Here is a 27761-nt window from a genome sequence, read left to right on the forward strand (position 1 = left end):
CCCTCTACAACCACCGGAGGGAGCCCAAAAGCTGAATTCACAACAGTACCCCCCCCCCCTTGAGGAGGGGTCACCGAACCCTCACCAGAGCCCCCAGGCCGATCAGGATGAGCCCGATGAAAGGCACAAACCAAATCAACGGCATGGACATCAGAGGCAGAAACCCAAGAATTATCCTCCTGGCCATAACCCTTCCACTTGACAAGGTACTGAAGCTTCCGCCTCGAAAAACGAGAATCCAAAATCTTCTCAACAACATATTCGAACTCCCCATCGACCAATACAGGGGCCGGAGGATCAACAGAGGGAACAACGGGCTCCACATATTTCCGCAACAAAGATTTATGGAAGACATTATGAATAGCAAACGAGGCCGGAAGTGCCAGGCAAAAGGACACCGGATTAATAATCTCAGAAATCCTATAAGGACCAATAACTCGAGGCTTAAACTTAGGGGAAGAAACCTTCTGCACTCCAAAGAGGCACTTTGACCCCTTCACAAATAAAGCATTATTACAGAGGATCTGAAATACCATCCTGACCTGTTTCATATGAGACTCCCAATCATTGGAAAAAATCAAAATATCATCCAAATATACAACCATGAATTTATCAAGATAACTCAGAAAGATATCATGCATAAAGGATTGGAACACAGATGGGGCATTAGAGAGTCCGAATGGCATCACAAGGTATTCAAAATGGCCTTCAGGCTTATTAAATGCAGTTTTCCATTCGTCACCCTGCTTGATACGAATAAGATTATATGCACCTTGAAGGTCAATCTTAGTAAACCAGCTAGCCCCCTTAATCCTAGCAAACAAATCAGTAAGCAAAGGCAAGGGGTATTGAAATTTGACCGTGATCTTATTCAAGAGGCGATAATCAATACAGGGTCTCAAGGAGCCATCCTTCTTGGCAACAAAAAAGAACCCCGCTCCCAATGGTGAAGAAGATGGCCGAATATGCCCCTTCTCCAAAGACTCCTTAATATAGCTCCGCATAGCGGCATGTTCTGGCACAGACAGGTTGAAAAGTCGGTCCTTAGGGAACTTACAACCTGGAATCAAGTCAATAGCACAATCACAGTCCCTATGCGGTGGAAGGGAACTGGACTTGGGCTCATCGAATACATCCTGGAAGTCTGACAAAAACTCAGGAACTTCAGAAGAAGGGGAAGAGGAGATTGACATCAAAGGAACCTGATCATGAACCCCCTGACAACCCCAACTAGTCACAGACATGGATTTCCAATCTAACACCGGATTATGTAGCTGCAACTATGGAAAACCCAGCACAATATCATCATGCAAATTATGCAACACCAGAAAACGACAATCTTCCTGATGGGCTGGCGCCATGCGCATGGTCAGCTGTGTCCAAAACTGAGGTTTATTTTTGCCAATGGTGTAGCATCATTGCCCCTCAAAGGAATAGGGTTCTGCAAAGGCTGCAAGGGAAAACCACAACGTCTGGCAAATTCTAAGTCCATTAAGTTCAGAGCGGCGCCTGAATCCACAAATGCCATGACAGAAAATGATGATAATGAGCAGATCAAAGTCACAGACAACAGAAATTTAGGTTGTATAGTACTGATGGCAACAGAACTAGCGATTCTCTTAGTACGCTTAGGGCAATCAGAAATAACATGAGCAGAATCGCCACAGTAAAAACACAACCTATTCTGACGCCTGAAAGTTTGACGCTCAGCTCTAGACAAAATCCTATCACACTGCATAGGCTCAGGGCTCCGCTCAGAGGACAACGCCACAGTGTGCACAATTCTGCGCTCGCGCAAGCGCCGATCAATCTGAATGGCCAGAGACATTGAATCACTCAGACCAGCAGGCGTGGGGAACCCCACCATAACATCTTTAACGGATTCAGAAAGACCCTTTCTGAAAATTGCCGCCAAGGCATCCTCATTCCATTTAGTCAGTACAGACCATTTTCTAAATTTCTGGCAATACAATTCTGCCGCTTCTTGACCTTGACACAGGGCTAACAAGATTTTCTCAGCCTGATCCACATAATTAGGCTCATCATACAACAACCCCAATGCCTGAAAGAACGAATCAACATTAAGCAAAGCAGGATTGCCAGATTCCAGGGAAAATGCCCAATCCTGTGGGTCACCACGCAGCAGAGATATGATGATTTTAACCTGCTGAATAGGATCACCAGAAGACCGGGGTCTTAATGCAAAAAACAGTTTACAGTTATTTTTGAAACTCAAAAATTTGGATCTGGCACCAAAGAATAAATCAGGAGTGGGAATCTTAGGTTGTAAGGCAGGAGTCTGAACAATGAAATCTGAAATCCCCTGTACCCTAGCAGCAAGCTGATCCACCCGAGAAACTAACTCCTGAAGATTCATGTTAATATAGACTCCGTAGCCACCCAGAGGTAAAAAGGGAGGAACAGACCAAACAGGCTGAGTAAAAAAAAATGGCTCAAAATCTTTCCACCCTTCTTCTGAGATGCAATTAACTCATTGTTGGCCAGTTGTACAGTTATGATCTGGTGGCCTTGGAGCAGCATGAGACGTACTCTGGAGAAGGTGGTCCCTGTACTGACCGCAAACCCTGAACCTAGCAGAGCAACTAAAAGTAGCCGTGGGGGGTACCTAACACTCCCTAGACCCCTCGGCACAGACTAAGATCTAACTACCCCTAAAGACAGAAACAGGAAACCTATCTTGCCTCAGAGAAAATCCCCAAAGGATAGATAGCCCCCCACAAATATTGACTGTGAGAGGAGAGGGAAATAACATACGCAGATATGAAATCAGATTTTAGCATAGGAGGCCATACTAGCTAAAAAGAAACAATAGAATAGAGTACTATGCGGTCAGTATTAAACACTAGAAAATATCCACCGCAGAAAATACGGATCACCACATCTGACTAAAGACATGGGGGGTATATCTGCATCTCCAAAGAAATAGCTAGGTTGCAAAAAATCCTTCACAGACCAAGCTGGATAAGACAAAAACATAAAAATGCACAGAACTATAAGGTCCACTGCAGGTGGACAGCAAAAACAAAGCCAGGACTTATCTTTGTAGAAAAACACAGCAAACTGGAGAGACCAGCAGGGAAGTGAATCCTTCAAGAACAATGGACAACTGGCACTGACTAAAGGATCCTGCAAAGCTATATACCCCAGTCAGTCCTGCAATTAGTAGAAACACATGTCCACTCCTGCAATCCAGACACAACTGCATTACCCTCTACAACCACCTGAGGGAGCCGAAAAGCTGAATTCACAACACTATACCCTGTTATCTGAGGCTTTGAATGGTATGTGTACTGAAGCCTTCAGGCCAAATAGATAAGAACACTACCTGGCATCCTTGGGCCCTTGGATCTCATCTTTGAAGATAAGTGTAAAGTGTACTCTAAATGTAAATTACTGGGTCATTTACATTCACTTTGCTTAGACTGACCATTTGGAACAATTGATATGTGGCTGGACAAGTTTTCAATTAGCTTTCTGTGGACTCCATTGAAAATACATACATATATATATATCAATATCTCTATCATTCGTATTAATTAATTGGAGTGTTGAAATCATTAAAAAATATATAATACAACACAATATACAGTGGGGCAAAAAAGTATTTAGTCAGTCAGCAATAGTGCAAGTTCCACCACTTAAAAAGATGAGAGGCGTCTGTAATTTACATCATAGGTAGACCTCAACTATGGGAGACAAACTGAGAAAAAAAAATCCAGAAAATCACATTGTCTGTTTTTTTATCATTTTATTTGCATATTATGGTGGAAAATAAGTATTTGGTCAGAAACAAACAATCAAGATTTCTGGCTCTCACAGACCTGTAACTTCTTCTTTAAGAGTCTCCTCTTTCCTCCACTCATTACCTGTAGTAATGGCACCTGTTTAAACTTGTTATCAGTATAAAAAGACACCTGTGCACACCATCAAACAGTCTGACTCCAAACTCCACTATGGTGAAGACCAAAGAGCTGTCAAAGGACACCAGAAACAAAATTGTAGCCCTGTACCAGGCTAGGAAGACTGAATCTGCAATAGCCAACCAGCTTGGAGTGAAGAAATCAACAGTGGGAGCAATAATTAGAAAATGGAAGACATACAAGACCACTGATAATCTCCCTCGATCTGGGGCTCCACGCAAAATCCCACCCCGTGGGGTCAGAATGATCACAAGAACGGTGAGCAAAAATCCCAGAACCACGCGGGGGGACCTAGTGAATGAACTGCAGAGAGCTGGGACCAATATAACAAGGCCTACCGTAAGTAACACACTACGCCACCATGGACTCAGATCCTGCAGTGCCAGACGTGTCCCACTGCTTAAGCCAGTACATGTCCGGGCCCGTCTGAAGTTTGCTAGAGAGCATTTGGATGATCCAGAGGAGTTTTGGGAGAATGTCCTATGGTCTGATGAAACCAAACTGGAACTGTTTGGTAGAAACACAACTTGTCGTGTTTGGAGGAAAAAGAATACTGAGTTGCATCCATCAAACACCATACCTACTGTAAAGCATGGTGGTGGAAACATCATGCTTTGGGGCTGTTTCTCTGCAAAGGGGCCAGGACGACTGATCCGGGTACATGAAAGAATGAATGGGGCCATGTATCGTGAGATTTTGAGTGCAAACCTCCTTCCATCAGCAAGGGCATTGAAGATGAAACGTGGCTGGGTCTTTCAACATGACAATGATCCAAAGCACACCGCCAGGGCAACGAAGGAGTGGCTTCGTAAGAAGCATTTCAAGGTCCTGGAGTGGCCTAGCCAGTCTCCAGATCTCAACCCTATAGAAAACCTTTGGAGGGAGTTGAAATTCCGTGTTGCCAAGCGAAAAGCCAAAAACATCACTGCTCTAGAGGAGATCTGCATGGAGGAATGGGCCAACATACCAACAACAGTGTGTGGCAACCTTGTGAAGACTTACAGAAAACGTTTGACCTCTGTCATTGCCAACAAAGGATATATTACAAAGTATTGAGATGAAATTTTGTTTCTGACCAAATACTTATTTTCCACCATAATATGCAAATAAAATGATAAAAAAACAGACAATGTGATTTTCTGGATTTTTTTTTCTCAGTTTGTCTCCCATAGTTGAGGTCTACCTATGATGTAAATTACAGACGCCTCTCATCTTTTTAAGTGGTGGAACTTGCACTATTGCTGACTGACTAAATACTTTTTTGCCCCACTGTATATAGCGGGGGAAATAAGTATTGATCCCTTGCTGATTTTGTTTGCCCACTGACAAAGACATGAACAGTCTCTAATTTTAAGGGTAGGTTAATTTTAACATTGAGAGATAAAATCTAGAAAATCACATTATATAAATTACAAAAATGTATTTGCATTTTGCAGTGAGAAATAAGTATTTGATCCCTCTGGAAAACAAGACAATACTTGGTGGCAAAACCCTTGTTGGAAAGCACAGCAGTCAGACATTTTTTGTAGTTGATGATGAGGTTTGTGCACATCAGAAGGAATTTTCATCCACTGCTCTTTGCAGATTATCTCTAAATCATTAAGATTTGAGGCTGTTGCTTGGCAACTCGGAGCTTCAACTCCCACCATAAGTTGGACACTGGCTAGGCCACTCCATGGCCTTAATGTACTTCTTTTTAAGCCACTCCTTTGTTGCCTTGGCTGTATGTTTTGGGTCATTGTCTTGCTGGAATACCTAGCCACAACTCATTTTTAATGTCCAGGTTGAGGGGAGGAGGTTGTCACTCAGGTACATGGCTTTAAGGTACATGGCTCCATCCTTTCTCCCATTGATGCAGTGAAGTAGTCCTTAGCAGAGAAACACCACCAAAACATAATGTTTATGTGGCACCCCAGGAGACCAGTTGCCACAGTGGCATTGCCTCCCTCACAGGGGGTGATGTCATGCCTGGAAGCAAGGAGGGATCCCCTTTCCAGGTACCTCAGCATGCAACACCATTCCTACTCCAAACCAGAAGGGGAAGCTCTAATGTAACATCCCAGGTTCCTGGTTGTTACAGTGGCATTGCTTTCCTCACGGGGAGAGTGATGTCACGCTTGGAAGTGAGAAAGGATCTCTTTTATCAGGTAATCACTAGCATGCAACATGTTCATACTCCAGGCCAAAAGGGGGGCTCTGATCCAGCTTGTGGGTGGCTCCCCTATATATTCTGGTTTGGATGGAAAGGGAGGTCAGTCAGTCTGTCAGAGAGACAGAGGGGAAGGGACAAGAAGGGCTGTGCAGCCACGAGGGTGCTGCAGCTCCTGGAAAAGAGACAGAAAAGAAAGCAGAACAAGTTGTAGAGAGCGTGTAGGGGAAGTAAAGCGCAGGAGAGTGAAGAACTGGGGGTTAGCTGCAACTGAGATACCTCCCCACTGAGTGCAGACACCAGTAGCCGGAAGACCGGGGTTGTGAAGGACTCCACGTCTCACAGCAGAAATCGGCAGGACAGCTGGATTACAAGTCACCTGTCCACCCTTACACCTGAAGACGCAGTGGCACAGAGAGCCTGGGTCATGATAGAGATCCTGTAAAAAGGCTCGAGCCACCTGTCATACGGGTTAGTGTCCTATCTGCAAGGAGGACAGAGAGATCACGTGAGGACCTTGTGAGAGGTCTAAGGCAGCAATGGACTCATTGGACAGCACTAGAGGGAAGGCTTCCAACTCCACCTGGTAAAGGGAACTCCCTACTCACTTCCAAGCTGGCCGGATAACATCTTCATCTGCGATCTGGTATCCTGGACTGTGGCTGCCTGAATTCATCAGTAAACCAGGTAAAGAGACTGCAAACCTGTGTCCTCCGTTTCTTGCTACATCATTCACCATCCATATCTATACACCGGGAGCCCTGCGGACCCAGCTCCACCTGTGGGAAGCCATACCATCCCTGCTGCCAAAACATCACCCCAGAGGACCCCTTTAAGCAGAGTCGTTCACCCCTGACTGAGTACCACAGGTGGCGTCATGAACACAAACTTTATTCACAAAATCCCTTTAAAGACCGTCCCTTTTACTTGGGCGCCCAGGACCACGGACCGGGTCGCCGACACCGTGACCTCACCTTTAACAACGACCGATACCGAGTACCCCACGGCCCTGGCGGGCGTTTCACTAACACCTGATTTCAGGGGAGCTTCCCTACACGTTCTGGCCCACAAGTGGGGTTTTAGTTAGTCTGAGACAGTGAAGGAGGAAGAGGCAAGTGGGGAGAAGCTGGGGGATTGGAGCTGCGACCGAACACACCCCAGGACTGAGTGCCAAAGACCGGACACTGGAGTCCGTGGTTGTGTGGGAACTGCAGGCCCAGCAACAAGAACCGAAGGGCAGGAGATTGCAGGTCTCCTGGCCCCAGCTGACACCCTGAGGTACAGCAGCATTTCAGAGCCCGGAGTCACCAAGAGGGAGTGACACCTGGAACAGGCTCAAGCTGCCTGCCATGCCGGTAGTGTTCCATTTAATGGACAGACTGAGAGAGGGACTTAAGTGGAGCACAAAGCATCAAGAACCAAGAGAACAGCGCAGCAGGGAGGCCTCCAACCCCACCTGACTAGGAGGATTCTGAATTGCTTTCAGGCTGCCCGAATCTCCAATACCACCTGTTACCTGTGCCCAGACTACACTTTCAACAAGGAATTAAAGGTAAAAAAAACTGCAGCCTTTGTGTCCTCTAGTCCTTTCCCGCAACCTCAGTCCTGCACCCCAATGTCCACGATCCCTAATAGACTGTACTCGTAACCCTGGCCCTTGCTCCACCTTTGGGGAGCAGAACCATCTCAGCTGCAACACCATCGGCCTCGATAGTCCCCTTAAGCAGTGTCGGCTACCTATTGCTGAACACCACAGGTGGCATCATGTGAAATCCCCTACAAACATTACCTCATACCTTTATTGCGCGCCCAGGGCCATGGACCGGGTCCCAATGCCGGGACCACCACTTTAAGAATTATCCAACCTGGTTCCGAGTACACCACAGCCCTAGCGGGTGTTGCATTCCCACCTCTATGCTTGACAGTGCGAATTGTGTTCTTTGGGTCATAAGCAGCATTTTGCATGATCCAAACACGGCAAGTTGAGTTAACGCTAAAGAGCTCAATTTTTGTCTCATCTGACCACAGCACCTTCTCCCAATCACTCACAGAATCATCCAGGTGTTCATTGGCAAACTTCATATGGGCCTGCACATGTGCCTTCTTGAGCAGAAGGACCTTGCGGGCACTGCAGGATTTTAAACCTTTACAACGTAATGTATTAGCAATAGTTTTCTTGGTGGTCCCAGCTGCTTTGATATCATAAATAAGTTCCCTACGTGTAGTTTTAGGTTGATCTCTCACCTTCCTCATGATCAAGGATACCGCACCAGGTGAGATTTTGCATGGTGCCCGAGATGGATGTTGATTGACAGTCATTTTGTATTTCTTCCATTTTCTTACTATTGCACTAACAGTTGACTCTCAGCATCTTACTTATGGTTTTGTAGCCCATTCCGGCAGAATGCAAATAAATTAAAATAATTTATACAATGTGATTTTCTGGATTATATTTTTGATATTCTATCTCTCAATGTTAAAATTAACGTACCCTTAAAATTATAGACTGTTCATGTCTTTGTCAGTGGGCAAACTTACAAAATCAGCAAGGGATCAAATTATTATTATTTATTTATATAGCACCATTAATTCCATGGTGCTGTACATGAGAAGGGGTTACATCAAAATACAAATATTACTTGAAGAAGAATTAAATTTCACCTGTCAGAAGTGTAGACTAGTGGCCCTTTTAGAAGAAAAGGTGCGGGGTCTGGAAGAAAGAATAGCAACTTTGAAACTCATCAAAGAGAATGAAGACTTTCTAGACAGAACAGAAGCATCTCTACTGGTCACAGAAGGTGAAAAAAGTGTCAGAGAACCTCCAAAAGCAGATGAGTGGAAGCATGTGACCAAAAGAAGCAAGAAGACCATGGAGAAATCACCAACCACACAACTGAAGAACCGATATCAAATCTTTGTAGAGGATGAAGATGGCACACCTAAGGATGAAGCAATACCAGCAAGCAAAAAAGAAAAGGGCACACAGCAACAAGTGACAGCAAAAAGTACAGCCAAGAAGCAACGAAGAGTGGTGGTGGTGGGAGACTCACTACTGAGAGGCACAGAAGCAGCCATCTGCAGACCGGACATAACTGCAAGAGAAGTATGCTGCCTTCCAGGTGCGATGATCAAGGATGTGACCGATAGGATACCAAAGCTCTTCAACTCCAAGGACGTCCACCCATTTCTTCTGATACATGTTGGCACCAATGACACGGCAAGGAAGGACCTACCGACAATCTGCAAAGACTTTGAAGAGTTGGGGAAGAAAGTAAAGGAACTGGATGCACAGGTAGTTTTTTCTTCTATCCTTCCAGTAGACGGGCATGGCACCAGGAGATGGAACAGGATCCTTGATGCAAACAACTGGCTAAGACGATGGTGCAGACAACAAGGATTCGGATTCCTGGACCACGGTGTGAATTACTTGTACAATGGACTCCTCGCCAGAGACGGACTACACCTCAACAAACCTGGGAAACACACATTCGCCAGAAGACTCGCTACACTCATCAGGAGGGCGTTAAACTAGAAGAAGAGGGGACGGGAAAAAAAACATTAGACTTGAACAAAGAAGATCCAGGAAAACATACTCAGAAGGGAGGTAAGAACATTTCTAAAACAATCCACAGCGAGGAGATTGGAACAAAACAAAATCCTCTAAACTGCATGCTCGCAAACGCCAGAAGCCTGACAAACAAGATGGAAGAACTAGAAGCAGAAATATCTACAGGTAACTTTGACATAGTGGGAATAACCGAGACATGGTTAGATGAAAGCTATGACTGGGCAGTTAACTTACAGGGTTACAGTCTGTTTAGAAAGGATCGTAAAAATCGGAGAGGAGGAGGGGTTTGTCTCTATGTAAAGTCTTGTCTAAAGTCCACTTTAAGGGAGGATATTAGCGAAGGAAATGAGGATGTCGAGTCCATATGGGTCGAAATTCATGGAGGGAAAAATGGTAACAAAATTCTCATTGGGGTCTGTTACAAACCCCCAAATATAACAGAAACCATGGAAAGTCTACTTCTAAAGCAGATAGATGAAGCTGCAACCCATAATGAGGTCCTGGTTATGGGGGACTTTATCTACCCGGATATTAACTGGGAAACAGAAACCTGTGAAACCCATAAAGGCAACAGGTTTCTGCTAATAACCAAGAAAAATTATCTTTCACAATTGGTGCAGAATCCAACCAGAGGAGCAGCACTTTTAGACCTAATACTATCTAATAGACCTGACAGAATAACAAATCTGCAGGTGGTCGGGCATCTAGGAAATAGCGACCACAATATTGTACAGTTTCACCTGTCTTTCACTAGGGGGGGGGACTTGTCAGGGAGTCACAAAAACACTGAACTTTAGGAAGGCAAAGTTTGACCAGCTTAGAGATGCCCTTAATCTGGTAGACTGGGACAATATCCTCAGAAATAAGAATACAGATAATAAATGGGAAATGTTTAAGAACATCCTAAATAGGCAGTGTAAGCGGTTTATACCTTGTGGGAATAAAAGGACTAGAAATAGGAAAAACCCAATGTGGCTAAACAAAGAAGTAAGACAGGCAATTAACAGTAAAAAGAAAGCATTTGCACTACTAAAGCAGGATGGCACCATTGAAGCTCTAAAAAACTATAGGGAGAAAAATACTTTATCTAAAAAACTAATTAAAGCTGCCAAAAAGGAAACAGAGAAGCACATTGCTAAGGAGAGTAAAACTAATCCCAAACTGTTCTTCAACTATATCAATAGTAAAAGAATAAAAACTGAAAATTTAGGCCCCTTAAAAAATAGTGAGGAAAGAATGGTTGTAGATGACGAGGAAAAAGCTAACATATTAAACACCTTCTTCTCCACGGTATTCACGGTGGAAAATGAAATGCTAGGTGAAATCCCAAGAAACAATGAAAACCCTATATTAAGGGTCACCAATCTAACCCAAGAAGAGGTGCGAAATCGGCTAAATAAGATTAAAATAGATAAATCTCCGGGTCCGGATGGCATACACCCACGAGTACTAAGAGAACTAAGTAATGTAATAGATAAACCATTATTTCTTATTTTTAGGGACTCTATAGCGACAGGGTCTGTTCCGCAGGATTGGCGCATAGCAAATTTGGTGCCAATATTCAAAAAGGGCTCTAAAAGTGAACCTGGAAATTATAGGCCAGTAAGTCTAACCTCTATTGTTGGTAAAATATTTGAAGGGTTTCTGAGGGATGTTATTCTGGATTATCTCAATGAGAATAACTGTTTAACTCCATATCAGCATGGGTTTATGAGAAATCGCTCCTGTCAAACCAATCTAATCAGTTTTTATGAAGAGGTAAGCTATAGGCTGGACCACGGTGAGTCATTGGACGTGGTATATCTCGATTTTTCCAAAGCGTTTGATACCGTGCCGCACAAGAGGTTGGTACACAAAATGAGAATGCTTGGTCTGGGGGAAATTGTGTGTAAATGGGTTAGTAACTGGCTTAGTGATAGAAAGCAGAGGGTGGTTATAAATGGTATAGTCTCTAACTGGGTCGCTGTGACCAGTGGGGTACCGCAGGGGAAAGTATTGGGACCTGTTCTCTTCAACATATTCATTAATGATCTGGTAGAAGGTTTACACAGTAAAATATCGATATTTGCAGATGATACAAAACTATGTAAAGCAGTTAATACAAGAGAAGATAGTATTCTGCTACAGATGGATCTGGATAAGTTGGAAACTTGGGCTGAAAGGTGGCAGATGAGGTTTAACAATGATAAATGTAAGGTTATACACATGGGAAGAAGCAATCAATGTCACCATTACACACTGAATGGGAAACCACTGGGTAAATCTGACAGGGAGAAGGACTTGGGGATCCTAGTTAATGATAAACTTACCTGGAGCAGCCAGTGCCAGGCAGCAGCTGCCAAGGCAAACAGGATCATGGGGTGCATTAAAAGAGGTCTGGATACACATGATGAGAGCATTATACTGCCTCTGTACAAATCCCTAGTTAGACCGCACATGGAGTACTGTGTCCAGTTTTGGGCACCGGTGCTCAGGAAGGATATAATGGAACTAGAGAGAGTACAAAGGAGGGCAACAAAATTAATAAAGGGGATGGGAGAACTACAATACCCAGATAGATTAGCGAAATTAGGATTATTTAGTCTAGAAAAAAGACGACTGAGGGGCGATCTAATAACCATGTATAAGTATATAAGGGGACAATACAAATATCTCGCTGAGGATCTGTTTATACCAAGGAAGGTGACGGGCACAAGGGGGCATTCTTTGCGTCTGGAGGAGAGAAGGTTTTTCCACCAACATAGAAGAGGATTCTTTACTGTTAGGGCAGTGAGAATCTGGAATTGCTTGCCTGAGGAGGTGGTGATGGCGAACTCAGTCGAGGGGTTCAAGAGAGGCCTGGATGTCTTCCTGGAGCAGAACAATATTGTATCATACAATTAGGTTCTGTAGAAGGACGTAGATCTGGGGATTTATTATGATGGAATATAGGCTGAACTGGATGGACAAATGTCTTTTTTCGGCCTTACTAACTATGTTACTATGTTACTATGTTACTTACAGTAAACAAAACTAACAATGACAGACTGGTACAAAGGGAAGAGGACCCTGCCCTTGCGGGCTTACATGTTACAGTATTATGGGGAAGGAGACAGTAGGTCGTGGGTTGCAGCAGCTCTGATGGTGTTGAGGTGGCAGTGTGGTCATTACAGGCTGTAAGCTTCTTTGAAGAGGTGGGTTTTCAGGTTTCTTTTGAAAGATCCAAATGCGGTGGATAACCGGACGTGTTGGAGCACAGAATTCCAGAGGATGGGGGATACTCAGGAGAAGTCTTGGAGGCGATTGGGTGAGGAGCGAATAAGTGTGGAGGAGAGAAGGAAGTCTTTGGAGGACCAGAGATTACGTGAGGGAAGATATTGAGAGATTAGTTCGGAAATATACAGAGAAGAAAGGTTATGGATGGCTTTGTAGGTCAGTGCTAGTAGTTTAAACTGGATATGCTGGGAAATTGGGAGCCAGTGAAGGGATTTGCAAAGAGGGGAAGCAGGAGTGTAGCGAGGAGAGAAATTAGTTAGTCGGGCAGCAGAGTTAAGGACGGATTGGAGGGGTGCGAGAGTGTTAGAAGGTAGGCCACAGAGGAGGATGTTGCGGTAGTCGAGGCGGAGATGATTAGGGCATGCACAAGCATTTTGGTAGATTAACGGTTGAGGAAAGGACGGATTCTGGAAATATTTTGGAGCTGGAGGCGACAGGAGGTGGCGAGAGCTTGGATGTGCGGTTTGAAGGACAGGGCAAAGTCAAGGGTTACTCCAAGGCAGCAGATTTTGGGGACAGGGAAAGTGTGATTTCATTTATTTTGATAGATAGATCAGGTAGGGAAGATATGCGAGACGGAGGAAAGATAATTAGTTCAGACTTGTCCACATTGAGCTTGAGGAAGCGAGAGGAGAAGAAGGGGAATATGGCTGATAGACACTCTGGGATTCTGGAGAGCAGTGAGGTGACATCTGGGCCAGAGAGGTAGATCTGAGTGTTATCAGCATATAGATGGTACTGGAAGCCATAGGACCTTATGAGTTGTCTCAGGCTGAGTGTCTAGATTGAGAGGAATAAGGGCTGAAGAACAGAGCTTTTAGGGACACCAACAGAGAGGGGGCAAGATGATGAGGTAGTATGGGAGTAGGAAGCGCTAAAAGTGCGGTTGATAAGGTATGAGGAGATCCAAGATAGGGCAAGGTCTTTGACACCAAAGGAAGAGAGGATCTGTAGTAGAAGGCAGTGGTCAACTGTGTGGAAGGCAGAGGACAGGTCTAGAAGGAGGAGTATAGAGAATTGTCTGTTCGCTTTGGTTGTAAGTCGTTAGTAATTTTGGTCAGGGCAGTCTCAGTGGAATGGTGGGGACGGAAACCAGATTGTAGGTTGTCGAAGAGAGCGTTAGATGCAAAGTGAGAGGAAAGTTCAGCATGGGCGTGCTGCTCCAGGAGTTTGGAAGCAATTGGGAGCAAAGATATGGGGCGATACCTGGACATAGCGCTTGGGCCAAGGCATGGCTTTTTGAGGATAGGTTGGATTGTGGCATGTTTGAAAGCAGAGGGGAAGGTACCAGAAGATAGTGATAGGTTGAAGAGATGGGTTAGGGATGGGATTAATGTGGTGGTGAGGTTGGGGAGGAGGTGGGATGGGGTGAAGTGCACAAGTGGAGAGGTGTGATTTGGAGAGAAGATGAGCAAGCTCCCCTTCAGTGATTTTGGAGAGGGATGTTATGGGGTTTTGGCATTGGTCTGGTATACAAAGGGGTTGTGGTGGTTTGACAACAAAGACTTGCCTTGTTTGATCTTATTTTTGAAGTGCGTGGCCAAGTCCTCGGCAACAATTAGGGAACTCGGAGGGGGCAGTGGTGGGTGGAGGAGGGAGTTAAAAGTGTTGAACAACTGTTTGGGGTTGTGGGATAAAGAAGATACGAGGGTTGTGAAGTAGGCCTGTTTAGCAGAGGTGAGAGCTGATTTGAATGCGAGTGTTGCTTGTTTGAATGCAGTGAAATCAACTTGCGAATGCGTTTTCTGCCAATGCCGTTCTGCAATTCTGGATACTTGCCGAAGCTTTTTAGTGATGTTATTGTGCAGGGTTGTCTATTGGTTAGTCGCACTCTGCAATGCATGACAGGGGCGACCATGTCAATAGCTGATGCAAGAGTGGCATTGTAGAAAGCAGTGGCAGTGTCTCTGTCATGGAGTGAGGATATGGATGCTAGTGGTAGGATAGAGTCAGAGAGTGTGTGGGTGTCTAGGTGTGTGAGGTTCCTATGTGGGTGCACATGTTGCTGGACATGGGTGACAGGTGAGGAGGACAGGGATGAGAAAGTGAGTAGATGGTGGTCAGATAGAGGGAGAGGGGAGGTTGTGAAGTTAAGACAGGGAGCAGAAACGGGTGAAGACCTGGTCTAATGTGTGTCTGTCTGTGTGGGTGGCTGAGGAGGACCTCTGAGTAAGTCCAAAGGATGAAGTAAGGGACAGGAGTTTTGAGGCTGCTGACTGGTGGGTGTCAATAGGGATGTTGAAGTCACCCATGATGATGGTGGGAATGTCAGCAGAGAGAAAGTGAAGGAGCCAGGTGGAGAATTGGTCAATAAAGGCAGTGGTCGGGCCCGGAGGTCGGTATATGACGGCCATTTGGAGGTTGTAGGGCAGTAGATGCGGACAGAGTGGACTTCAAAAGAAGGGAGTATAAGGGAGGGTAGAGGTGGGATTGGGTTAAAGGTACAGTTGGCAGAAAGAAGAAGGCCCACTCCTCTACCATGTTTGTTGCCAGGGCGAGAAGTGTGGGTGAAGTGGAGGCCGCTGTAACATAGTGCAGCAGGGGAGGCTGTGTCAGAGGATGTCAGCCATGTTTCGGTGATGCCCATAAAGAAAAGATTACGAGAGGTAAAGAGGTCATGAATCACGTGGAGTTTATTGCAGATGGAGCTTCCATAGTGATCCAGAGACAGGGTCAGGGGGGTGGGCGTCATGGGCACGGATTTGAGGTGGGCAAGATATCAGGTGTTTATATTGGGTTGGGAGCGATAGGAGGGGGTAGTAATGGGAGGTATGAGCTGTGGGGGTCCAGGATTGGGAGATATGTCGGGCAGCAGTGAGGAGAAGCAGAGAGAGACAGAGCAGGTGGGAGAAGGAGAGTGGGCGGCTTGTTTTGTGTGTTATTAGGAGAGATTATTACTTGGTTAGAGGGTGCTGGGGTTTGGGGATAGTGAAGGAGAGTGAGGAGTAATGGAGCCAAAACTGTTAGAATGTATGTCAGCATGATGAGAGTAGGTTTTCTGGAAAGTGAAAGAATTTTGTACATTTATTATTTCCCCTACTCTATATAAAGCAGATCATTTGTGTGTGGTAGCCCGTGGAATACAAAACCACATTTTTCACCCGGTTTGAGTCACATTTTGCACTACCCGTCTTTATCATCAGACCAAAAATACTGCGAAAATTTCACCCTTCACAAGATTTGGAACCAAGAATTTAGGCTCTATAGAAATAAAGGAGCAAATGTTTGTGTGTTGAAGGCAAAGCGATAGTTGTTGCCCAAAAGGTCCTAAGAATTTAGAGGGACAGCATCCAAAGAGTCACACGTAAAGGGACAGCAACCATATAGTTGCTAAGGTGGAAGCAACTGGGGCGTCATTTATGAGAATTGACACATATTAAGATCGTTATAGATATCTATAGCAACAAGAGTGCAGCTTTCAGCATTGAAGCTGCTGAGGTAAAGTGAAAGCTGAGCTGTGACTGGTTGCAGTGGACAACTCGAACAGTCTGACTGTGAGGCAGTCACACATTCCCTGCTTTATATATATAGATTCACCTATTACATCTCTGATCAGGATTTTGTGCGGATTTTCTGCAGTTTTTGCCTCTGCAGATTTTTAACATGGAGGGGTGCAGAAACGCTGCACAAAAGAAGGGACATGCAATTCTTTGAAATCAGCAGCAATTCCGCACTGATTTTTCCGCACCATCTGCACATCTTTTTTTTTTCCCCCTTCACTAACATTGTACTGTACATCTCAGTGCGGATCTGCGTGGAAACATCTGCTGCAGATCCGCAGCAAATCCCCATCGTGTGCACATACCCTTAAAGTCAAGGGACAAATATATCACAAAATAGGTCTGATGGTTCCTGTAGCAAATCAAGAACTAACATTTTTACAAATTTACTGTTTGGGAGATGAACAGATACAAGCTGATCGACGTTGTGAAGTTATACCTGGGACAAAAAGATTTTGTTTTGAATTTGCAAAGATTTTTCCATCAACACAATCAGTTAGTAAACCTTTATAAAAAAGCCTTATAAAGAATGCCAAGTGCGGAATATCAGGGTGTAATAAGAGCAGACAAGACACCGGTTGGCACAAAAGGAGATTTACTTCCCCCAGTGTTAATGAAGTAACTATTGTAATGGTTGGACGGGACTTTCTAAGCCGAGATATAATTATTCAGCGACGAAGAGAACATGTTCAGCATATTACAGAAACACATAGATCATATGATGCTCTGCAATATCCTATAATATTGTGGAATGGCCAAGATGGCGATCACTATAATCTAACACCGACTGATCCCAACACTGCGAGGCCGACCAATAAACCAAGCAATAATGGGGGGAATTGTTCTATTTTTTGCAACGTTACCTGTTCTTAAAGGAGCAGCACCAGCAGACGGGCTGAATACTTGTCAGCACAGCAGAGTCCTGCATACACTGAGGGCCCTGATCATGTGACCCCTGACTCCTCCCCTCCTGTGACCTCATCACAGGTCCTGTGCACAGAAAAGCCATATAAGTGGAGTGCGGCTGCGGGTGGAGGTAGGTGCTGGAGATTCCCCATTACTGGATGCGGGGGACATTAACCCCTTCAGCACTGAGGCAGTTTTGGGGTCTCTGTGTGGTGTGAACAGTGATGTAACACATAGGCGAAGCTAGGGTTTTGGTTCGGGGGGGGCAAAGCTTCTGAGTGGGCCCCTAACCAGGTAACCGTGATTACAGCTGGGTGATGCACCCTAATAGTGGAGGAGAACCTCAGCAGATGACCGCCCTGTTACTGAACATAATCTATATAATGACCAACATGGATATTATCGCCATATGGTCAGTGGTAGATACCAGCCCTACAGAACATATAAGAGATCACAGCACAGTTATAGTGTCACCTGCTTAACCCAGCAAAAAGTACGGCGGCGTCTAAAAATCACTAAAATTGACAAATCTCCGGGCCCGGATGGGATACACCCTCGAGTACTGCAGGAATTAAGTACAGTCATCGATAGACCATTATTTTTAATCTTTAGAGACTCCATAATAACAGGGTCTGTACCACAGGACTGGCGTATAGCAAATGTGGTGCCAATATTCAAAAAGGGGACAAAAACTGAACTTGGAAATTATAGGCCAGTAAGCTTAACCTCTACTGTGGGTAACATCCTGGAGGGCATTCTAAGGGACGCTATACTGGAGTATCTGAAGAGGAATAACCTCATGACCCAGTATCAGCACAGGTTTACTAGGGGCCGTTCATGTCAGACTAATTTGATCAGTTTCTATGAAGAGGTAAGTTTCGGATTGGACCAAGGGAACCCAGTGGATGTAGTGTATATGGACTTTTCAAAAGCTTTTGATGCGGTGCCACACAAAAGGTTGATACATAAAATGAGAATAATAGGGATAGGGGAAAATATGTGTAAGTGGGTTGAGAGCTGGCTCAGGGATAGGAAACAAAGGGTGGTTATTAATGGAGCACACTCGGACTGGGTAGCGGTTAGCAGTGGGGTACCACAGGGGTCAGTATTGGGCCCTCTTCTTTTGAACCTATTTATTAATGACCTTGTAGGGGGCATTCAGAGTAGAATTTCAATATTTGCAGATGACACTAAACTCTGCAGGGTAATCAATACAGAGGAGGACAATTTTATATTACAGGAGGATTTATGTAAACTAGAAGCTTGGGCTGATAAATGGCAAATGAGCTTTAATGGGGATAAATGTAAGGTCATACACTTGGGTAGAAGTAATAAGATGTATAACTATGTGCTTAATTCTAAAACTCTGGGAAAAACCGTCAATGAAAAAGACCTGGGTGTATGGGTGGATGACAAACTCATATTCAGTGGCCAGTGTCAGGCAGCTGCTACAAAGGCAAATAAAATAATGGGATGCATTAAAAGAGGCATAGATGCTCATGAGGAGAACATAATTCTACCTCTATACAAGTCACTTGTTCGACCACATTTAGACTACTGTGCACAGTTCTGGTCTCCGGTGTATAAGAAAGACATAGCTGAACTGGAGCGGGTGCAGAGAAGAGTGACCAAGGTTATTAGAGGACTGGGGGGTCTACAATACCAAGATAGGTTATTACACTTGGGGCTATTTAGTTTGGAAAAACGAAGACTAAGGGGTGATCTTATATTAATGTATAAATATATGAGGGGACAGTACAAAGACCTTTCTGATGATCTTTTTAATCATAGACCTGAGACAGGGACAAGGGGGCATCCTCTACGTCTGGAGGAAAGAAGGTTTAAGCATAATAACAGACGCGGATTCTTTACTGTAAGAGCAGTGAGACTATGGAACTCTCTGCCGTATGATGTTGTAATGAGTGATTCGTTACTTAAATTTAAGAGGGGACTGGATACCTTTCTGGAAAAGTATAATGTTACAGGGTATATACACTAGATTCCTTGTTAGGGCGTTGATCCAGGGAACTAGTCTGATTGCCGTATGTGGAGTCGGGAAGGAATTTTTTCCCCAATGTGGAGCTTACTCTTTGCCACATGGGTTTTTTTTGCCTTCCTCTGGATCAACATGTTAGGGCATGTTAGGTTAGGCTATGGGTTGAACTAGATAGACTTAAAGTCTTCCTTCAACCTTAATAATAACTATGTAATAACTAAGATGGTGACTTACCGCTGACGTTCTTTCTGATGGGATCGTTCACTTTTCACGTCTTTTCCATCTGGCCCAGACTGACATGGCTACTTCTTCCAGCCAGGACTCGTCTGCAGAGAATACAACAAAGACACATTTCACTCATATTCCAGCCCCATCACCATCTATTCTCAACCTGCACAACTTCCTCATCCTGCTGATACCCCGATACTGAGCCGATGCTGCCGTATGTGATCCTATTACTGCACCTGATATCCCAATACTGAGCCGCTGCTGCCATATGTGTCCCTATTACTGCTCCTATTGTGTGGTTCTCTGTGACCTCTGAGTTCTAAAGCACCCCTCTGGAATACAGCAATGCCAGGTGCAAGTGCCGTAGAAATCAGTGCCCACATTGTGCCCCCTAGAAAGTAATATTGCCCTGTGTGCCCCTTTGACAGTCACTAACCTGAGTTACCCTATAAAAATAAGTGCCCACTTTACATTTTATAATGTCCCGAGTCTACCCCCTGTACAGCTCCCCTATATACAGCATGATGCTCTTATACGCAGTATAATGCCCCCTCACTGTATATATACTGACCCCTTAGTATCCCCCAAACTGTTTGATAGCTCCAACACTGTAATCTCCGTACTGTATGGTGGCCCCTAGATAGCCTTCACGAAGAATAATGCACCAGACAATTCTCAATATAGTCCTCAATATAGTATAATGCACTCTCCATAGGCCTCCATGTAGTATAATGCAGCCCCCCATAGGCAGCCTCTACGGTATACTGCAGCCCTTAACCCCTTCATGACCGGGGGATTTTTCGTTTTTCCGTGTTCATTTTTCGCTCCCCTCCTTCCCAGAGCCATAACTTTTTTATTTTTCTGTCAATTTGGCCATGTGAGGGCTTATTTTTTGCGGGACGAGTTGTACTTTTGAACGACATCATTGGTTTTAGCATGTCGTGTACGAGAAAACGGGAAAAAAATTCCAAGTGCGGTGAAATTGCAAAAAAAGTGCAATCCCACATTGGTTTTTTGTTTGGCTTTTTTGCTAGGTTCACTAAATGCTAAAAATGACCTGCCATTATGATTCTCCAGGTCATTACGAGTTCATAGACACCAAACATGACTAGGTTATTTTTTATCTAAGTGGTGAAAAAAAATTCCAAACTTTGCTAAAAAAAAAAAAATTGCGCCATTTTCCGATACTCGTAGCGTCTCCATTTTTCATCATCTGGGGTCGGTTGAGGGCTTATTTTTTGCGTGCCGAAATGACGTTTTTAATGATAGCATTTCGGTGCAGATACGTTCTTTTGATCGCCCGTTATTGCATTTTAATGCAATGTCGCGGCGACCAAAAAAACGTAATTCTGGCGTTTCTAATTTTTTTCCCGCTACGCTGTTTAGCGATCAGGTTAATACTTTTTTTTAATTGATAGATCGGGCGATTCTGAGCGCGGCGATACCAAATATGCGTAGATTTGATATTTTTTTTATTGATTTATTTTGATTGGGGCGAAAGGGGGGTGATTTAAACTTTTATGTTTTTTTTATTTTTTTCACATTTTTTTTAAACTTTTTTTTTTAACTTTTGCCATGCTTCAATAGCCTCCATGAGAGGCTAGAAGCAGGCATAGCACGATCGGCTCTGCTACATAGCAGCGATCTGCTGATCGCTGCTATGTAGCAGAATTGCACGTGTGCTGTGAGCGCCGACCACAGGGTGGCGCTCACAGCGACAGGCAATCAGTAACCATAGAGGTCTCAAGGACCTCTATGGTTACCATTCACAAGCATCGCCGACCCCCGATCATGTGACGGGGGTCGGCGATGACATCATTTCCGGAAGCGGTAGTTAAATGCCGCTGTCTGCGTTTGACAGCGGCATTTAACTAGTTAATAGGTGCGGGCAGATCGCGATTCTGCCCGCGCCTATTACGGGCACATGTCAGCTGTTCAAAACAGCTGACATGTCCCGGCTTTGGTGCGGGCTCACCGCGGAGCCCTGCATCAAAGCAGGGGAGCCGGCATCGGACGGTATAGTACGTCCGATGCCGGTAAGGGGTTAATAAAATGCACCTCCCTAGGCAGACTCTATAGCATAATGCAGCCCCTAATATAATTAACACCCAATAAACAGCCTCTATAGTATAATGCAGCCCTTAAAGAGAACCTGTCACCAGTTTTGGCCTATATTAGTTACGGCCATCATTTTCCATGGCTGATATACAGCATTCTATAATGCACCCCCCATAGGCAGACTATATAATGCTATAAATAAATTTTGCAACAAATACTGAATACCAATCAGACAAACAATACACAGGGTTAATAATTCCCAACCCCTGTGCCCATCCGGAAATAAATATAATTCGTCCCATGCAAAGAGTATATAAACCTATAAATAATTTTTGCACAACAGAACTAGGTAATAAAAAAGAATAAACTTTATTAATAATAACACTTAAAATCATAAACAATATTACCAATGGTGAACGGTACCAAATGAAACAAGACACCACAGATCAGAGGAGAGTTATATCCAAAAATTTTAACTCATACCGCCATAATATAGATACACCCAGTGGCTAATTAGTGCCTAATGCCATAAACAGACATAATAACCTTAAGGACGCCACACACAGGTTATTAAAAAGATGGCATAGTATTAATACCTATAATCTAATAACGGTTACCTCTGGTCCGATGGTGCCACGGCCTCTACGCGTGTTTCAGCTGTGTGTGCCTTCTTCCGGAAGGCACACGCAGACTTCCCCGGAAGAAGGCACACGCAGCCGAAACTCGTGTAAGGGCCGTGGCACCATCGGACTAGAGGTAATCATTATTAGATTATATGTATTAATACTATGCCATCTTTTTACTAACCCGTGTGTGGCGTCCTTAAGGTTATTATGTCTGTTTATGGCATTAGGCACTAATTAGCCACTGGTGGTATGAGTTAGAACTTTTGGATATAATTATCCTCTGGTCTGTGGTGTCTTGTTTCATTTGGTACCGTTCACCATTGGTAATATTGTTTATTGTTGTGCAAAATTAATTTATAGGTTTATATACTCTTTGCATGGGACGAATTATATTTATTTCCGGATGGGCACAGGGGTTGGGAACTATTAACCCTTTGTATTGTTTGTCTGATTGGTATTCAGACTCTATAATGCTGTATATCTGCACCCAACCTGACCTGTAAGATAAGAAAAAGATCTTTTATTGTACTCACCATTGGGGCAGTTCGGTCCAAGGGGTGTCGCAGGCTTTGGTCCGACACCTCCCATCTTCTTGTGATGCCGCCCTCCTGCTTGCTTCATGTGGCTGACGCATCTCTGCGTCATCCACACAGACTTTTTGGCACCGCGAACAGGTGTCTTGAAAGGTCAAAGATCCCTGGCACCTGCACACTGCAGTACTTTGCTCTACCCTCCACAGGGCAGAGAAGTACACCTATGCAGGAGCGTGATGCCGAGGAGACTGTGTGGACGAGGCAGTGACCCGTAATTCACATGAAACAAGCAGGAGGACGGCAATCATAAGATGGGAGGAGCTGGACCAAGAAGAACGAGGCCCCTCTGACCAGACCGCCCTACAGGTGTGTATAATAAAAGTTATTTTTCTTCTCTGACAGGTTGGGTTGGGGGCAGGTTCAGCATTATAGAATGCTGTATATCAGCCCTGAAAGGTGATGGCCGTATCTCTTATCGGCCAAACCTGGTGACAGGTTCCCTTTACTATAATGCACCCCCGTAGGCAGCCTCTATAGTATAATGCAGCCCTTAATATAATGCACCCCATAGGCAGCGTCTATAGCATAATGCAGCCCTTCATATAATGCACCCCCATAGGCAGCCTCTATAGTTTAATGCAGCCCTTCATATAATGCACCCCCATAGGCAGCCTCTATAGCATAATTCAGCCCCATAAAAAATAAATCCAATACTCACCTTTCTTCCTGGTTCCTCCACTGTTCTGAGTGCCCGCGCTTTTCCAGACAGCGGGCACTAGGTAATGACGTAATCGCGACCCCGTCAGTGTCGTCGTCGGTGATGTCAAATGCTGAGAGGGGGATGATGGGAGAGGGAGCGTAACGCTCCTCTCATCAGTGTTGTCAGCTGTATCGGCATCTAGCCGATACAGCTGAACTTGTGATGATGGGAGGGGGTCCACTGCTGGCACCGGGTCCCCCCGCTTGCTCAAAGGCCCCATAGCGGCCGGGCGGCAGAGCTGGGAGATCGATTCTTCCTGCACTGCGCAGGGCACGCTGCGCATACCAATACAGTTACAGTATTGTAGCTCCTGGTGGACCCCCTCAGAGCGCGAGGCCCGGAGCGACCGCCCCCTCTCCCCCCAGTAGCTACGCTACTGCATAACAACTGTGGACAGAATGCGGCTTTGCTGGTTCCCAAGTCAACATTTGCTGCATTAAGACACCTGCAGGATGAGAGGACAGAAGCCCAGAGAAGTTCTCCCACAATGCGATGACTCCTCTCCTGGCTCCAGCACAATAATGTAGATACCAGTGATGAGTGAGCCGCTCTCCACTACTCGATCCGGCATCGGGGGCTCGGACAAGCTTGTTACTGGAGTATCGCAGGTGATGGAGCGCCGTGCTCGAGTTCCCAGCCAATAAACATGCGGGGATTGCCCGCCATACATGGTGATGCTGTAGTCATGTTGGCTACTGGTATTACTGTGACTGTCCGGCCACATCACGTTATCTGGTTTAAAGAAGACCCATTGATGTGACGCTCGGCACACTGTCCTCAGGAAGCAGCTCAGGGAGAGTTGTTATAGCAGGGAGCGCTTAGATTATTGTCAGCCCCCTAAGTATTATAAAGTTGTATCCTTTAGTGTCTTTCATGTGGCGCTATAGGGTGTATTTAACCCCTTCACCCCGAAGCCTGTTTTCACCTTCCTGACCAGGCCAATTTTTTCATTTCTGACCACTGTCACTTTATGAGGTAATAACTCTGGATGCTTCAATGGATCCTGGTGATTATGACATTGTTTTCTTCATGTCATATTGTACTTCATGGTAGTCCTAAAATGTCTTCAATATGATGTTTATTTGTGGAAAAAATTGGAAATGTGTCAAAAAGTTTGAAAACTTTGCAATTTTCGTACTTTGAATTCTTGTGCCCTTAAATAGGAGAGATATATCACACAAAATAGTTAATAAATAACATTTCCCACATGTCTACTTTACGTCAGCACATAAGTGACCCCATTTTGTAAACTACACCCCTCAAGGAATTTTTTATCTAGAGGCATAGTTTTATAGTAATGATTATAATTCTTTTGGTTTTACTAGTGTGTGAATTTATAATGTGGTGTTATGTGTAAGATGTGTGGAGATTATAAAAGTGTGTTGTGTCAACAGGGTAAAAACTAATTTTATTAAAATCCCTTTATTCACACATTGCCGATGCGGGAGGGGGGTGGCTTACAAACTCTCGGGTAAACATGCAGGGATGGCCTGCTATCCCATCTTAACCTAGTTACTCCATGTTGCAGCGCGGTGACCAGAAATAGCAGCGCCGAATATAAACTTCACTTTGTGGGAGCGCAGCAGTAGATATATAGCACATGTCGAGAAGGGGTTAACTTCTTAAACCTATTAAATAACTAACTAAAAAAAACTGACGTGGGGTCCCTGCAATTTTTGATAACCAGCCAAGGTGAAGCAGGTAGCTGGGGCTGATATTAAAGGGAACCTGTCACCTGAATTTGGCGGGACCAGTTTTGGGTCATATGGGCGGAGTTTTCAGGTGTTTGATTCACCCTTTCCTTACCCGCTGGCTACATGCTGGCCGAAATATTGGATTGAAGTTCAATCTCTGTCTTCCGTAGTACATGCCTGCGCAAGGCAAGATTGCCTTGCGCAGGCGTGTACTACGGGGGACAGAGAATGAACTTCAATCCAATATTGCGGCCAGCATGCAGCCAGCAGGTAAGGAAAGGGTGAATCAAACACCCGAAAACTCCGCCCATATGACCCAAAACCAGTCCTGCCAAATTCAGGTGACAGGTTCCCTTTAAGGTCGATGGATATTGTTCCCTTCCCAGCCTAAAACTACCAGCCCATAGCAGCCCCAAAATTGGCGCATCACATTAGATCCACCAATTCTGGCATTTTGCCTTGGTCTTTCCGGGTGCATGGGCAATCAAGGTAATATTTTCGAGGGTTGATGTCAGCTGTGTAGTATAGTTATCAAAAATGTGAAGGGACCCGGCGTCATTTTTTAAAAATTATTTATTTATTTAGTACCCATTAGTGACCTTCGAGTCTGATATGCATCCAGGCATCTTCACCATGCTGTTCCCATTCCATTTGAGCACTGATTTCATCCATTTCAGAGATTTTTCTGCCCCCCCCCCCCCCCCCATGCACCCTCCTGTTAGGGTTTTCAGTTAAAATGCTTTTTTATTGACTTCCATTATAGTCGGTACTCGAGTCTGAGCATCCGACCTGCTTGTTTGAATAACGAGCACTCAAGCATTTTAGTCCTCGCTCATCACTAGTGGATACAATTGATAACACTTCAGGGAATTTGCAGGAATATGTGGCAAATACTCGTTGGATCTTCTGCTTTCTGGACCGGTTCCACCTCTATGTCCTATTAAACAATCCAGGAGAAGATCTTGTCAGAACTGCGATATGAGATCCATCTGCTGTCGGCACAAGCAGTGTTTCATGGAGACATCATGGAAAGGGAGTTAAAGTGTGAAAACGCACCTTTTGTGATTTTTTTCCAGGTCAGACACATTTTTTAAGCATGCATCATATTCCTTGGGTGTCCCTTTTATAGTGATTGTCAAATGACAAGAATATACCAAATGTCAGAACCCGTACACATACAGTGGGTACAGAAAGTATTAATAATAATAATAATAATCTTTATATAGCGCCAACATATTCCACAGCGCTTTAGAGTTGAACAGTTTCAAACACAACAGTCATAAGTAACAATGTTACCAATACAATAATTAAAGCAAAATAAGACAACCCTTCACGTGAGAGCTTACAATCTACAATGAGGTGGGGGAGATACAAAGTACAGGAACTTTTTTACAATGATGTATTTGCAATGATGGTCCAGCCATCTTGAGGGAGTGGGGTATAGATGGAGATAGTGAATGGGCTACACACGCACACTTAAAAATGACACACACATAAAATGACTTTTATTAGGGAACGTGATAGGCCGCTCTGAACAAATATGTTTTGAGGGCGTGGCTAAAACTATGCAAGTTGTGGATGGTCCTAATTTCTTTGGGTAGAGCATTCCAGAGGATTGGTGCAGCGTGGGAGAAGTCTTGAAGTTGGGAGTGGGAGGATTAATGCAGAGGTTAGTCGGAAGTCATTTGCAGAGCGCAGCGGTCGGTTAGGCCGATAGACAGAAAAGAGGGAGGAGATGTAAGGGGGTGCTGCACAGTGAAGAGCTGTATGGGTGAGAACAAGTATTTTGAATTGGACCCTAAAAGAACCTATTCTTTTTTTCACACCATTCAGAAACCATTGAAGGGTATCATTGCATTCTACTGAGCATTGGATGTCTATATGGGGAATGTATATTTTTTGTGTTTTTTTATTCGCTGAAAGGTATTTGGTGTGAAATTGTACAATTCTCTTCATTTGTCAAGGGATTTTGTAACAAGACCCTCAAGAGATTGAGGTCTGTGGTATCGTGGTTTAATTGGCATTCCTTTTGAATGTGATATATTGTGAGTCCTATATGTATTTTTATTATTACTACTTTATGGTACACTATTTAAATGAATATATTAAAAGTTAATTTTTAACTAATTAATCATACCCTGCTTTTTTGTACAATATTTTTTGATTGGTGGTCACAGCTTTCCAATGAATTGGATCCTATAATGAATGGGCAGCCAGTGCAACGACTGGCGAAGAGCAGCTGCATCTGAATACCGCTTAGCCAGGTAGATGACCCTGGCTGAAGCATTAAGGATAGACTGGAGAGGGGAAAGTCGAGTGAGGGGGAGGCCAATTAATAGAGCGTTACAGTAGTCCAGGCAGGAGTGGATCAGGGCAACGGTGAGGGTTTTTGTTGTTTCCATGGTGAGAAAAGAGCGGATTCTAGAGATGTTCTTTAGGTGTAAGCGGCACGAGCAGGCAAGAGATTGTATATGGGAGGTGAAGGAGAGATTGGTGTCAAACGTAACACCCAGACAGCGTTCCTGCTGCCGGAATGTTATTATGGTG

At 44.4% G+C, this 27761-nt stretch overlaps 2 protein-coding genes across 2 annotated transcripts in view; one reads left to right on the forward strand and one right to left on the reverse strand.

Annotated features, from left to right (window-relative positions):
* LOC138663601 (oocyte zinc finger protein XlCOF22-like) overlaps window positions 1-17346 on the reverse strand; it is a 30118-nt gene extending 12772 nt beyond the window's left edge. The window contains exon 1 of the mRNA XM_069749864.1: window positions 17277-17346. The gene's annotated coding sequence lies outside the window, so the exon portion shown is untranslated. The remainder of the gene's footprint in view (window positions 1-17276) is intronic.
* A 56-nt stretch (window positions 17347-17402) lies between these two features.
* LOC138663598 (zinc finger protein 665-like) overlaps window positions 17403-27761 on the forward strand; it is a 66198-nt gene continuing 55839 nt past the window's right edge. Inside the window, exon 1 of the mRNA XM_069749860.1 lies at window positions 17403-17449. The gene's annotated coding sequence lies outside the window, so the exon portion shown is untranslated. The remainder of the gene's footprint in view (window positions 17450-27761) is intronic.

This window comes from Ranitomeya imitator, chromosome 2, assembly GCF_032444005.1.
Source record: "Ranitomeya imitator isolate aRanImi1 chromosome 2, aRanImi1.pri, whole genome shotgun sequence".
In the NCBI taxonomy this organism is placed as follows: Eukaryota; Metazoa; Chordata; class Amphibia; order Anura; family Dendrobatidae; genus Ranitomeya; species Ranitomeya imitator.